Source organism: Canis lupus, chromosome 12 (assembly GCF_048164855.1).
Source record: "Canis lupus baileyi chromosome 12, mCanLup2.hap1, whole genome shotgun sequence".
NCBI lineage: Eukaryota > Metazoa > Chordata > Mammalia > Carnivora > Canidae > Canis > Canis lupus.
The window spans coordinates 57,993,093-58,007,192 of record NC_132849.1 but is presented as its reverse complement, the minus strand read 5'-3'; the positions used below and the strand labels follow the sequence as shown (position 1 = coordinate 58,007,192).

General features: G+C 51.5%; 1 long non-coding RNA gene across 1 annotated transcript; it reads left to right on the top strand.

Moving 5' to 3' along the window:
* The first annotated feature begins 7,472 nt into the window (after nucleotides 1-7,472).
* LOC140600757 (uncharacterized) lies at nucleotides 7,473-9,137 on the top strand. Its single transcript, XR_012003928.1, has 2 exons — nucleotides 7,473-8,668; nucleotides 8,865-9,137. It is a non-coding gene; the product is annotated as an uncharacterized lncRNA (long non-coding RNA).
* The last annotated feature ends 4,963 nt before the right edge of the window (nucleotides 9,138-14,100 follow it).

Sequence of the window (14,100 nt, the reverse complement as noted above, 5' to 3'; positions counted from 1 at the left end):
TCCCCTCCCCAGATGGCCACTTCCCTGGCAAATTCAGCTCCTGTGGTTACCTGGATCTTCAGGTGCTCAGGAAACACTTCTTGGAGTGAACTAACCTTTTTTGGGGCCCAAACACACAGCCTTCGTACCGCTCCCTGGTTCACCAAAGGAATAATGGGTGGACCTGAGATCAGAGACTTTCCAACCCTCTCAAGGGCTCCAGGGGCACCAGATGGTACATCTGGGTCTATTCATCTCTTTCTGACGAGGCCCAGAGCGCCTCCAGCTCTCCTTGGCCTGCCCGCGTCCCTGGGCAGCTACAGCTGGCTGTACCTGACCACCTGTCAGTTGATTATGGTCCCAAATCCATTTATGTTAGTTACGCTTATTATTATAATGACATTGTGTAATTCAATATACATAAAATGATAAAGTAGGAATTCAAATCGAGGGTTTTTTTATGAACACTAAATTAAATGCTTTGAAAAAGATTCATTAAGGGCGAGTTGCTTTAAAAAATATTGCTGCTGAATTAAGTTCTGTAGGACAGCCGGTCTCCATGCTGGGCCTCCCCCCTCCCCCTCCACCTGGGGCCGGTTGCCTCTGGGTATTTGCACCTTCTTGGAGCATCCCCCACACTGCGAGACCCCAAGGATACAGTGTCCACAGCACTGCGTGTCTCCCACGGTGGAGTGTAAGGCACTGCGGCGCCTGCCTGACTGTCCTAGGTCATGAGGTAATGAGGTCATGAGGCTGTCAATACCACGAGGACACTCCAGCCTCTTCGGAGAGACCCAGTGGGCCCAGGGCAGGGCCCACACCTACCTCCACCGTGGGAGGGAGCAGGTTTGCAAGCTGACCTGGTAGCCCCAGGCAATTCTTCTCTGGAGGGCAGCCCTGGGCACCAGCTGGGCGCAGCCCCTGGAGAAACCTTGAGCCAACCTGTTCAATTCACCCAGTACCGGGCCACTCAGTACCGGGGTAATTTGTTACGTGGCCAGAGGTAACTGGCACACATAGGGGAGGCCTCTGTGAAAGAATCATAGAAGAACAGTAAACATCTAACTGGAGGGACGCCCGGGTGGCTCAGCGGTTGAGCGTCTGCCTTTGGCCCAGGGAGTGATCCTGGAGTTGGAGGATCGAGTCCCACATCGGGCTCCCTGCATAGAGCCTGCTTCTCCCTCTGCCTGTGTTTCTGCCTCTCTCTGAGTCTCTCACGAATAAATAAATAAAATCTTTAAAAAAAATCTAACTGGAGCCTGTATTTCAAAAAATGGTAAGTAGGAGTCAGGAGTATGGTGTGGAGTGCGCTGATGTTAAGAGGGTCTGCTCATGCTCCAACCATGGGACTTCCACTTAGAGAAGCCTTTGCCTCTATGTTGACTGGTGAATATACTTTTGTCAGATTTAAGTTAAAAATAAAAATCTTAGGGGCACCTGGGTGGTTTAGTGGTTGAGCGTCTGCCTTTGGCTCAGGGCATGATCTCAGGGGCCTGGGATCGAGTCCTGCATTGGGCTCCTTGCAGGGAGCCTGCTTCTCCCTCTGCCTATGTCTCTGCCTCTCTCTCTGTGTCTCTCATGAATAAATAAACACGATCTAAAAAATAAATCAAAAAATAAAAAGATAAACATTTTAGAGGTGCCTGGGTGGCTCAGGCAGTTAAGTGTCCAACTCTTGGTTTCAACTTAGGTCATATCTCAGGGTCTCAAGATCCTGCCCCTAGTTGGCTCCACATGGACTCAGCAGGGAATCTGCTTGGCATTTTCTCTCCTTCTCCCCTTCCCAGGTCCTTTCTCTTTATCTCTCAAATGAATAAATACATCTTTAAACAAATTTAAAAATACAAGTTTTAAGATATGTTTAAGTTTTTAAAAATCATTTTCCACTTTAGCCAACTTTTTGATGAATTAAAGCGACACCAGCCCCAGAAGCTTGGGACAAGCCCCTGTTTCTGTGGACTTCTGCAAATACAAGTAACTATCTCTTTGTGCAGTGACCTGAAAGGCTACATGTCAATCAGCCTGGAAACACTTGAATTCTACTTCAAACATCCAATCAGATGCTTTGCACAGAAAGGCCCATAATTAATCCTTTGACCTAATTTGAGTGCAGGTCCCGAACACAAGTAGGCTTGGTGAGGAAGGAGGATTCCTACAGAAAGCTGTTTTCTGCTGGTTCCCTTGTCCCTCCTGCCCTGCTCGCTTGAAGAGTTTCTTCCTCTATGTTTTCATGAACTGAAAGAGGGTTGAGAAAGGGCCTGGCACCTCCGCCAACCACTGGCTTTCTGCTTTCCGCTGGCATCTGCCCCACGCTGCTCCTCCCACACTCAGCCACCTCCTCCTGGCTGCCACCCCCAGCTGTCCCTGCCCCAGGCCCGGGGCCCATGCATCCAGCCACAGGCAGGGCATCTTGTGTGCGCCCACAGCTCTTGCCATGACCTTCTCTCCCTTACCCAACGCTTCACCCCTCTAGAGCCCTCTCCCAGACTGCTGCTGTTGGCCCCGTTTCTGAGCCAGGAGCCTGGGCTTGTCGCCTCTTCTCTTTCCTGCTCACCTCCAGTCACCAACCTTTCTGCTCTCATGGCCCAACGACCCACCAAGAGTAGCTGCCATGGGGATCAGCACCACCCTGATGTGCCAGCCAGGAAGAGGGCCCCCACCAAGAGCTAAATCTGCCGACACCATGACCTTGGACTTCCCAGCCTCTGGTACTGTGAGAGGTAGTTGCCTAAGTGATACCCCCACCCTGCGCTGCGATATGTTGTTCTAGTGGCCCAAGCGGACTACTTCAGAGACCAGCCCCAAGGTCTCAAGCTCCATCAGGAAAGAAGTTCAGAGACTGGCCATCCAGTGTGGGGACGAAGGTGATTCCCTCGTATCTGCCCTTCTGTGTGTCTCTCTCACACACAGTGTGGTAATACCACTGTCCCCTGACATCCGTCTCCTGGGTCTGCAGGATAGGGTCAGCATGTGTCTGAGCCCCAGCCCTGTAGAAAGGAAGCAAAGGTCAAAAAGCTGCTTCTTTCTTTGGAAAGCAGAAGCTCAGTGCTACAAGGGTGAGGACACACCAGAAGCAGGCAGTGAAAGGGGAATGCCAAGCCATGATGCAGGATGGACTGTGACCATGCCTGTGCCGACTGCTGCTTCCTCAGCGGGCAGCCAGGAGACACAGCAGGCTGCTCAGCGGGCATCCTGCACCCCCACATGGGAAGAAGGTCCGTGTCTGCCAATTCCAGCTGATCCGGGTCACCCCACAGGGAACACCCGTGGTCCAGGGTATGACGGCCTCTGGGAAGTGGATGGCAGGTTCTGCAGGTGCTTCAGCCAAGGTGAGCGTGCACCCGGCAAGGATAGTTGCCCCGAAAGACAGGGAAGCAGCTGGAGGCCCCAGAGCCTCGGAGGACGCAGGTGTTCTGGGCTGAATGGCCCCCCCACTCAGCTCCTCTGTTGAAACCCAACTTCAGAATGGCTCCTCCCAGGAGAATGGGCCTTGATGGGGGTAATCACAGCTAAGTGAGATCATGAGGTTGGTGCCTTGATTGGAGAGGACCGGGTCCTTAAAAGAAGAGACACTGGAGAGCCCTCTGTCTCTCCTCCCTCCCTTTCCTCGAGGACACAGCGGGAAGGCTGTCTCCCTGGAATCCTGGGAGAGCTTCCTCACCCGAAACCAAATCTGCCACCAACTTGATCACGGACTTTCAAGCCCCAAATCTGTGAGAAATAAGTGTGGGCTGCTGAAATCACCCACTCTGTGGTATTTTGTTACGGCAGCCTGTGATATTGTGATTTTTAATAAGGAATAGATATATTTGGTCTTCATTTCTCCCACCCCTCCCCACCCTACTTCCTGGCACAGAGCTCCTAAACCCTAGGAATTTCCTAAGTGATAAGAGAGATAAAGCCTCTTTCAACCACACCTGAGTTCATGTTGTTGAGGTGACTTTTAGAAAGCCCCTGAGGATGGGGGCTAGTTGCCAGGGAAACCAACCAAACCATTAGAGGCTTGGAACTCTGGGAGGGGATGGGGCTGGAGATTGAGTTCACTCACCAATGGCCAATGATCGAACCAATGATGCCTCTATAATGAAGCCTCCATAAACCCCCCAAAGGATGAGATTCAGAGAGTTCCAGGTTGGGGAACCTGTGGAGGTGCTGGGAGGGTGGTGCGTCTGGAGAGACCACGGGAGCTCCACACCCCTTCCCGCATCCTGGCCCTGGGCATCTCTTCCATCTCGCTGTTCTGAGTTGTATCCTTTTACAACGAACTGGTAATCTAGCAAGTGGACTATTTTCCTGAGTTCCATGAGCGGCTCTAGCAAATTCGTCAGCCATAAGAGAGGGTCATGGGAACTTCCAGCGGCTCGGTCAGAAGTGCAGGTGACAGCCTGAACCTGTGGCTGGTGTCTGAAGGGGGTGGGGGTGGTCTGGTGGAGCTGAGCCCTTAGCCGGGTGGGACCTGCCTCTGTCTCCAGGTAGATAATGCTGGGATTGACTTGTCGGTGCTGTAGAGGTGCTATAGAATTGCTTGATGCGGGGGAAACCCATAGGTCTGGGATTCTGGGATGCACAGTACTCTGTGAGTAGATGGAACCGAGGATTTTTTCTGAGACACAGCCAGGGTTGTGACCAATACCGTGAGCATGGGGTCAAATTCACCTCTGCTTCTTGCACAGTCCCTGACTGGGTGCAGGCCTGAAAGTGTCCAAAGGAGGAGATGAATGAGCTGTGTCCCCGCTCCTCCGTGGGGAGGAGCCCATCCATGTGCAATGAGGGCTCCAAGGCCTTCTCCCTGTGTGTTCTCACCCGGCACATCCCGGGGACAGGAGGGCCTCAGGCCATGACATCAGTTTGTCAGAGGAGCTAGGAAAGGTAGGGAAAAGGTGGGGGGGTTACAGCCCCATGAAGCCAACAGAGCCTTGGGCTGCCCTCCAAGGGCCCCCACATCGCCTCTCTTCATCAGCCGTCCCCCACTAACTCAGCTGTCAGGAGGTGTCACCAAGCATCACCCAGCTAGAAGCCTGTCATCAGCCCAGGCCTGGCTGGCTGATATTCTGGGCCCTTCAGCGAGGCTTCCGTAAGAGCCAGTCTGCGGGGAAAGGTTTGTTCCTCACGGCCAGCTGCTGGACCCCCAATCTCAAGGCCCACTCATGGTCTCTTCCCCCACAAGAAGCTCCTCATCCCCACTCACCCCTCCAAAATGGGCAGCTGGAGGTGTGGCGCCTGTCTTGTCTTTCACCCTTGTCTGTTTTCTCTTTCCACCTTGAAGCCCTATTCTCTCCTTTTTCTTTCACCTCAGACCCTGAGAGCCTAGATCCGCCTCTCTACAAAGGCCAGGATGGCTTAACTTCCAGACACTTCCTGGATATAAGGGAAAATATTTGCATTTTCTCCTGGGTGGTGCATTCAACCCCGAAATGGGTTGGATCCTTTTTATGCAACAAAGAAAATGAAGAGGAAAAAAAAAAATCATAGTTTCCATATCAAACTAGGTTGTACATTTATTTCCTGTCCCACGTCAGCCAGACATTTGTTGTCAGGGCCCTAACAATAAGCTGGGGCTACGAAGGAGAATAAGAGCAGTCCCTGCCCTCAGCTCTCCTTGGGCTGAGGCCGGCATCACAGCACAGGTAGTGCTGGCTGGAAGGTTCCTCTGGGCCCCAGCAGCTCTGGCTGGCCCAGCAGGGGAGGGGCGAGGGCTTCCCTGGCCCTGGGTGGGGGGTGGGGGGTGCCTCATGACCCCCGGCCTTGAAGCGCAGAGGCAGGAGGTGCTTCAGCCTTTCGGGAGGGGCAAGCAGGGCGAGCAGGGAGCCGAGGCCTGTGATGGGTTTGCTTTGTGAGAGCCTGGCACAGATGCCAGGGTGAGTACAAAGCCACATTGTGTCCTCTGGCAGGAGCTAATGGACCCCGTGCAGCCAGCCGAAAACAAGAATGGAGCTGAGGGGGGCTGGCACCGGTGGATGGATGCTTCCACCAGCTCCATTAGCAGCTAAGCAGCCTCCCTCCCCAACCCCCCCACCCGAGATCTGAGTACACCACCCCCCAACACACACACACACACACACACACACACACACACACACACACACATCCTGCCTGCACGCCTTGCAGCCACCACCAGCCCCCCGCCGCCGCCGCAGCAGCCTCAGGACCCAGATCCAGATTGTCCAGGATGAGCACCTTTTCCCACCATCAGTCTGGGTGTCCTGATTCGGGGTTTGGAAAACACAACCACCATTGTGCCCCAAGACCTGGACAGGGAAGCAGGTCACATGGGACCTGTGCAACCTATTTATCTCAACTGCACTAACCTTTGCAAGCTTCCCTCTCACAGAGAACCTTCCAAAAGGTGGACTCCTTTGCTCCCCACAACGCCCATGAGAGGAGGCCTGTGCAGTCAAAGCCGCCTTCTGAAGCCAGAGATGGACGGAAGTGAGGGCTCTGCCTCAGGGCATATGGCAAAAGCAGGAATTTATGTTTGAGTTTGAACTTCAGTGAGGGACCTGCAGGCCGTTGCTTTTCTTTTGCCACCACTGAGCCTGCCCTCTTGTAAGAAGGAAAACTTGCAGGGCGCCTTCCCTGGGCCCTCCGTGGGGACACGGCAAGGCAGGCACCCAGAGGGGCACCAGGGGATACCTAGGGGCTATAGGGAGAGGGTGCACAGTGCTGGGGAGCCACACCTCTGCTCGTGGGGACACAGGGTGCTGGGGAGGAAGGTTCTCAGGGACTCTTGCCGGATGGGCTGCCTGGAGAGGCCACAGCAGGAGCACCTCTGCAGAGGTAAGAGAGCATGGCACCTGCAGACAAGGGACAGGACATCCAGGGCAGAGGTCATGGTCACTTAATTCCTGAATCAGCTCCAGGAGGAATGCTAAGACCCAGTCCCTACTTCCCAGAAATGAGCAAACCCAGACCCAGAGAGGTTGTGCAACATGCCCAAGGCTACCCAGCTGCAAATGGTATGTTGGAAGCTCAAGTCTGGCCCCTGGTTGGGGGCTGGCAGCCCCAGGCCCTAGAAGGCATGAGAGCTCCCTGCTGGCTTGGCAGGAGGAAGTGGCCGGGGTTCTCAGCAGGAAGCCTGCCTCCAGTGCTGAGTCACTCTGGCCCCTGGCTGGTACGGGGGCAGGAGGAAGGGAGCTGCCCAGCAGCCCTGTGGGGCCTGTGCTGCTGTGTACAAGCCAACCCACGCACCCCTGCAGGGCCTCGGGAGGCCCAACCCGGCCTCCACTGCTGCATTTTTACTGGGTGAGGGCTGCTGCATGCGGATGAGGGAGCCCCCACCCCAGCGTGCTCTCAGGATGATGGTGGGGGTATAGCCAAGTCACCGGGTATCACAAAGCCCAGGCCAGGCAGCGCCCTGGCTGCAGGAGAGGTGCCTAGGGACGTGGCATCCAGCTCTGAGACAAATTCTGCGGGGTGAAAGGTGCTCGATAAGTAGGGAATGTGGGGACGGCGTTTCGGGCAGGGAGGGATGGGGAAGGCTGGCGTGGGCCAGCACAGAAGGAATTCCAGGGTGGGCCTGAGCAGAAGGGCCTGCGGGGGGGGCAAGGGAGAGACGAGGCCAATTCTCTGGCCGCCCGCGCCTGCCGTGGTGGTGGGCCCTGAACCCTCAGCCACTCCACTCTTACCAGGGCTGGGTGGGCTCTCGAGCAAGGAAGGCCGGCAGGGCTCTGGGCAGGATCCGGACTTGGAAACGTCTGCAAATAGTTTCCTGAGCTCAGAAAACAGTCTTGGGTGCGAATCCCCTAGGGGCAGAGGGTTCCTACCTTGTAGGATCTTTCCTGGATGTACAGCTCTGGTGGGGAGTCCCTTCTGGAGAGGCCTGGGACAGGGCCCGGGCCCGGGACAGGGCAGGGAGAGTGCCAGGCCTTCCTGCCTCCCCGCGGGCAGGCCCTGCCCTCCACTTGCGTCTGCTCTCAGCTGGGGCAGTGAGGCCCGGGGCTTCAGCCGGTCCGTGGGCACAGTCCCCTGCTCTCTCTGGGCAGGTGCATTCTCTGATAAACCAGGCCCGTGGGGGCGTCCTGGGAAGGCCGTTGAAGCAGGAACAGCCCCTCGAATGCAAACCGGCAGATCACCTGTCACCAGGGCATTCCGAGCAGAGCCTGGCACCCTTCCCGCTGACCCAGCACAGTCTGCAGCCCTGAAAAGAGAAACAAAATGAGGTGTTCTATTGCCTGCAAAGCTTTTGAGTTCCTTCTCTTGCTGGTGTCTTGTCCACACTCCTACTCGAAGACAGTGATGGGGAGACAGCATCTGCCCTGGGCTTTGGGGCAAAGCAACAGAAGGAGGGCACAGCATCGGGTGGGGAGGACCAGCCGTAGGCTGGGTGGGATCCAGAGCCCCAGTCTCTCAGCTACAACCGTCACTGGCACAGGGAGGGGCCTGGGTACACTCATCCTCTTCCACCTGTGACAGACGTAGGTGGAATATTCCAGACCCAGACTCCCTGGAGCCGCCTCCTGTGAGCCTCTCCACCACATGCCTGAGACGTTCACACTAATATCTCAAAGCTGGGGGTTCTGGTGGCACCTGCTCTGAATCCAGGGACACTGGGCATAGAAGGGGCTGTCTCCTCTCCGAGGCAAAACCCCCCGCTGCCCAGCCAGCCCAGGCCAGGCCGGAAGATATAGCCTGGCAGGGCCCACGATGCCTCTCAGCCTCCACGCAGCTTTCCCTGGGAGCTAAAAGGAACGTAGGTTACTTCTTTGTTTTACTTTCTAGGACGTGGGGAGGGCAGGCAGGGAGACTGGGTTCTCTGGCTCTGTTCTTTCAGTGTAGAAGGGAGGATTGGACAAGAGCGGGTTGGTCTGCGACAGCCTGCCGCTGGCACAGCCTGTATCCAGGCTCTAGGTATAGAAATGAACTTACAAGAAACGTCCTGCCCCCAGGGAGCTCACAGTTTGGTGGTGGAGACAGGCAGATGTTGAGCATGTGACAAAGCCGCGGGACAGACTCCCAGAGGAGCAGGGCAAGCGCAGAGGGAAGGCTTCCCACGGAGCCAGGGCCTGGGCAGGGAGAGGGAGACACTCGGCTCACGCCCAAATGTGAACGGGCACCGAAGACTCACCAGGACAATTCCATTTTAACGTCATGTTTTGAAAACTCCAAATTGATGTAAAAAAAAAAAAAATCCATGGTGAATAAAATGTCAAAAATTTAAACAGAGACCGGCTGCTGCTTTTCGTACGAACCTACGCTATTGAACAATGGAATAAGTGTGTCCAATCCACCCAAGGTCACGGCCATGTTACCTTGTCCCCTGGACAGATTGACAGTGGCAGAAGGACTGAGCCACTCAAGGCTCTCCCCACAGCCATGGCTTCTGAGTGTAGAGCTTCTCTTCCCATAGGCATTCAGAAATGGGAGGAATCGTGATGAGTGTACAGGGGGACACACATCTTCCCTTCAGCCCGAGGCTGTGGTGTGGCTCAGGACTTCTGAGGAGCTTCTGGAGGCTAAATGGGTTTCTGGGTGGAGGGGGTACTGGGAGTGCCTCAGGCAGAGGGCACAGGGCCTGCAAAGGCCTGGGGGCAGGAATGCCATTGCAGGGGACCTGCCAAGAGAATACAGGAAACTGAAATCATTTTTTTTTTTTTTTTTTGGTAACAGCTTTATTGAGATATAATACACAGTATGCAATTCACCCATTTAAGTGCACAATTCAATGGTTTCTGTTGTTCACAGAGTTGTGTACCATCACCACGACCAATTTTAGAACATGGTCATCACCCCAAGAATGAAACCCATCCCCTTTAGCAGTTAGCCTGCATTTCACTCTGATCACTGCCTCCAGCTCTAGGAAGCCAGAAGTTTACTAAGAAAATAAAGTGATTTTTACTTTGGATGTTTGATCTTTGCAGATCCTAAACCTGTCTCAGTGGTATAGATACGGAGTTATGCTGACATTTTGATCTTGCACCTTCATTGGGAGAGCCCTGAGACCTTCCCATGGTCAATTTTCTGGTTTGAAGCTTTCCCTTTTAAGCATGCAACATATTCTTTTATTTAAAGCATTTTGTCATGGAAATCTTCTAAGATATTGTGAAAATGGGCCCAACAGTGATTCCTCTTGTCCCTTAACAACAGGATCCCAAATTTATTTGGAACTGCAAAGACCCCTTTAAGAGCTACACATTTTCCGGCTTCCTTGCTGAGGTGTATGACTGCGTTCTGGCCAATGAGATGTGAGCAGAAGCATTGGTGGCACTTGCCTTCTCTTTAGAAGGAAGGGCTGGCCCTTTTCCCTTTCTTCTTCATTCTGCCTAGACAAAGGATATAAATGCTGGAGCTTTTGCAGCTGTTCTGAGCCATGAGGTGACTTTAAGACCAAAGATCAGGGAAGATGGAGAAAACAAGAAAAGAAGAATGAATTCCTGTCATCTGGGACCATTTTAAGCCCAGACATCCTGTTTCTGGACTACTTAGAAACAAAAAAAAAAAATCAACTTTAAAGTTTTCTTGTACCTCTTTACATTCCATCTTTGCTCCCCCAGATCTCCATACACCCGTCCTGGGCACCACCTATCTGCATTTTGTCTTATGGAACAGTTTTGCCTTGGGTTGCTTCTTCTTCTTCTTCCTCTTTTTTATGATTTTATTTATTTATTTGAGATAGTGAGTGCATGGTGAGGGGGGTGGGTATAGTAGGGGCAGAGGGAGAGAGAGAAACTGAGCAGGGAGCCCAGTGTGGGGCTTGAGCCCCAAACTCTGGGATCATGATCCGAGCCAAAGGCAGATGCTTAACCAACTGAGCCACTCAGGTGCCCCACCCTGGCTGCTTCTAAACAAGGAAGAACTAAATATCTATTTGCCGAAGCCAATATTTTTGGGATCTTTGTGATTTGCAGCTGATTCTAACATAGAAGTGAACATAGATATATTACACGCAGCCTCAAAAAGAGGCTCCTAAACACATTGTAATATTGTCTTGACCCTTGTTAGAGATCCCATGTCCTAGATTGTTCCCTAGGAAACAGATTTGGAGATGAGATCTTCGAACCAGAGGTTTATTAGGGAGTGCTCTTGGGCACACACCCCTGCAAGAAGGGCCACAGGGTGAGGGCCGCTGCATCAGAGCCTCAGCTGTCCCCACAGGGAGCTCTGAGGCTGAGGGAGACCTTCAGAGATGTCCTGGGCTAGGTCCCCAAGTTGCCAGTCACTGGGTGGGGGCTGACCCTGGGGAGCAAGGAACCTTAGGCCAGGCAGCTCTTTTCACTCAAGGGCAATTTCCAGAGAAGAATCAGCCAAGAGCCACGAGCAGCCATCACTCCCAGCAGCTGAGGGGTGCATGTCTCAGCCCTGATGGGGAATCTGGGAGGCATGTCACGGCAGCCGTGACACCGTGAGTTGTCCTCAGGGGTTCCTTAGCTGTGTGGGAGCAGCCTGTACCTGCCTGCAAGACCTCATGCCATTGATGGGGCAGATGCCTGGCTCTGTCCCTCTGCAGGGACAGCTCTGAGGCTGTCCCTCCTGGCTTCCCTCTGCACAGAGTCCCCTCACACCTGGGAAGCTGTGGTGTCAGATGATTTCTCTCCCTGTCTCTCCAGCTGCCCCCTTGCTGGGCTGTCTCTCCACACATTGACTTTGGCAGTGCCTCCCTGTGTCCTGGCCCTTCCTTATTTTGAGCTGCACATTGATTTCACTGGTCTCTAGTCCAGAGACATGAGGTTTAGCATCCTTCTGAGCTACTGGCATTTCTCCGCTCTGAGAATAGCTCACCGTGTTCCATGATTCTGCCTCATTTTACCTACTAAGGCTGAGAGGCATCTACAGAATTCAGGACCTGGGCTGCATAATGAACTTCCCCTCCATGGCAAGAGCTCTTCCCTTTACTTGGTTTTCAGTGCTGAGTTCCCAAAGTCGGGGTTCCTGGCACTTTGACTTTTAAATTCGCTGGGCACGATCGTAAATTAGAATCCAGACTTCGAGACAGACAAAATGAGGGACAAGAGATACTGTTCGTGTTACTTTTTTTAAAATGAGAAATATTGTAAAACACAGATAAATATAGAGAATAATATCTCAGACACATACATATCTGCAACAGAGTTTCTATCTGAACAGATTGGCTTCATATTTTTAGAAATACTGCACGTCAGGTACCCTGGATTAGCACTGTACTGTACTGTACTCTCTTTCCCATCTTGCCCTGGGCCAGGAGCAATCACTAACAGGAATCAATGGGCTCCCTTTCAGTCCATTTTGATACTTTTGCTATGTTTGTACACATTTACACAAATGTACTTTGTATTGTTGTAGGTGAACATTAACAGTAACATGCCATTCTGTTTCCGTTCCTTATCTTTTTTTAAAAATCTGATTTTTTTTAAGATCTACCCATGTCGATTCAGACGTATTGAGCTGATTTTACTGCCATTTATAGTAAACCCTCGTATGAATATCCACCTGTTTTGTTCACTCCATCCCCCCCACAAGGCACATTGAGGCTGCTTCTCACTCCTCCTATGTTGTGATGTGTTCTTGCACATGGCTTTTTGGCTTACACACAGAAGTTTTCTTGGGGTGAGTAACCAGAGTGGCTGAAGGGTATTTGTCTCTCCACCTTCACCAGATATTGGCAAATCATTCTCCAAAGCAACCATTGCCACTTATCCTCTCCCCTAGAGCCTCTGAGGGCCCTTACCCCCTATCCTCTCCATTACTCTGTAGCTATTGTGAAGAGTGCTGCTATCAACATTCATGCCCAAGTTTTGGAGTGGAGATGTATTTTCCATCCTCTCCCGTATACACCTCGGGGTAGAACTGTCAGGTCACACTGTAAACTCTAAGTTTAACTTTTGGAAGAATTGCCAAGCTGTTCTTCACAGCCAGCACACTGTTTTATGTTACCACCAGCAATGGATGTGGGTGGGCTCCAGTTTCTCCAAATCTCTGCCGACATTTGTTATTGTTTGTCTTTTGGATTATGACAACCCTGGTGTATGTGAAGTCGTCTCCCGGAGTTTTTGCTTTGTATCTCCCTGGTAACTAATGATGTTGGCCATCTTTACACGTGCCTACTGGCCCTGTGTACATCTTCCTTAGAGAGACGTCTATCCAAATCCTTTTCCACTTTTAAATTGGGTCATTTGTCTTTTTATTGTTGAGTTGTAGGAGTTCATTATATATACGCAATAGAGAGGTTCCTTATTAGATAGTTTGCAAATATTTTTTCCCTTTCTGTGGATTGTCTTTCATTTTCTTGATGTTGTCCTTTGAAGCACCAAAGTTTTACATTTTGTCGACTTTTCCTTTGATTGCCTGTACACTTGCTGTCATAAGGAGCCGTTGCCTGATCCGAGGTCCCAAAGATTTATGCCTGTGTTTTCTTCTAAGACTTCATAGCTTTAGCTCTTACATTTAGGTCTTTGATCCATTTGGAGTTACTTTTTGTAAGTGGTGTGAGGTAGGGGCCCAACTTCATTCTTCTACAGGTGACCATCTGGGACCACCCAGTTGTTCCAAAATGACTTGTTCAAAAGCCTATGCTTTCTCTCACTGAATTGTTCTTGGCACACTTGTCAAAACGCCAGTTGATTATAAATGTGAGGGTTTATTTCTGGACTTTTAATTTATTCCATTCATCTATATATGTAACCTTATGCAAGTACCACACTCTCCTGATTACTATAGCTTTGTTGTAATGATATAGTTTTCCCAGATGTAAATTATAAAGCATGTTTCGTCTGCCTCAGAAGACTGCGGAGGCCAGTGGTTCTCAAAATGTGGATTCCTGACCAGCAACATGATCATCAGCTGGTAATTTGTTAGAAATGTAAATTCTCAGGCAACACCCCAGATTTTATGAATCATTAACTCTGGGGGTAGGACTTAGCAATCTGTTTTTTTGTGAGCTCTTCAGGGGATTCTGATTTACACTAAAGTTGGGGATCCATTGCTCTATATCTGCACCATCCAGATGACAGCCACTGGTCGCATATGGCTATTAAGCACTTGAATTGCGCTAGTTTGAATTGAGATGTGCTATAAATATAGAACACATACTGAATGTCAAAGACTTAACATGAAAAAAAAAGAAGGTAAATATCTTATTCATAATTTTTAGAGTGACTACATGTTGAATGACATTTCCTATACATTGAGTTAAAAGAATGTATCATTAAA